Raw genomic sequence first — 1229 nt, forward strand, 5'->3', positions numbered from 1 at the left:
GTCAGCTTCTGGCCTGGATGCTGCAGATGGAGTGGCCCAGGGCACTCAAACCCAAACACTACTTCTGTGCCATTATCCAAGGAAGTGTTTATCTGCTTGATTCAAATCTGCTTCAGGTCTGCAATGAGCATCTGGCCTCCCAAGGACAGAGGCTGGCTTTATGAATTCAGAGCCTTAGGCTTGGTTTCATAGGCCTGTGCAGTCCAAGACTTGTACAGGGCTTGGCGATGATCTTCCTTGCGAATCAGCTCCCTTTTGTCTCCATACTTCTCACCAGCTCACTCCCAGCTTGATCTCTGACATGTGTTGGTCTGGACTAAGGAACTTCCCAGTTTAGTAGGTGGGTGTGGGGGCAGAGTACAGGAAGGCCTGGCCTGAGGTTCGGGAGAGTGCGACCCGTTGGATTGGTATCCTTGGGCAAGCCACCTCTTTCTCCTTAACAAGAGTGTCAGGCAAATTAAATGGGAATTAAAGCACATTTGCTTCAGATGTCTCCTGACACAAAAGGAACCAGGCTGGAGGGCTTCAGGGGGCTCGTTTTGTACTTCCTGTGACCCAGAGCACCCTTACTTCCATTAAGCATGTCATATTTGTTTTTTGAAAACTGTATGATCTCTATGTGTCCTTTATATTTGATAGTGATTTTTCTATGAGTGTCCCCCTAAGTATGTATTGTAACAGCAGACAGATTAAGGCTGGTAATCTCATAGATTTCAGAGAGCAATTGAACAGTCATTTCCAATGCACAAGAAAGTTTTTATTCCCGGGGGTTAAGCAGAAGGCTCTAAGTCTGTAACCAGTCCACTGTGGAATGGACTTCACTGTTTAGGGCAGTTTTCGTTTAACACCAAAGTGAATGGAAAGTGCAGAGCACGCCCCGACCCCTGCTCAGCCCTCCCCCCCCATCAGCATGTGCCCTGGGGGGCTCGCCAACGTGACACATCCTGGCTCCTCCTCCGAGAGCACACCGTGGGGTTCGCTCTTAGAGCTACACCTTGCATGGGCTTTGACAAATGAGCAACAGTGTCCCTACCATTATAGGATGACACAAAGCAGCTTCTCTGCCCTACAAATCTCCTGTGCAGGACCTTGTCATCCCTTCCCCAGAGCCATGCAAACCACTGATCTTCTCACCATCGCCATAGTGTTGACTTTTCCAGAGTGCATACTGGAATCACGGCAGGCAGGGTGTTCCACGTGGCTTCTTTCACTCTGTAAAGTGAATAATA

This window comes from Octodon degus, unplaced genomic scaffold (genome assembly GCF_000260255.1).
Source record: "Octodon degus isolate 3935 unplaced genomic scaffold, OctDeg1.0 scaffold00029, whole genome shotgun sequence".
Lineage (NCBI taxonomy): Eukaryota > Metazoa > Chordata > Mammalia > Rodentia > Octodontidae > Octodon > Octodon degus.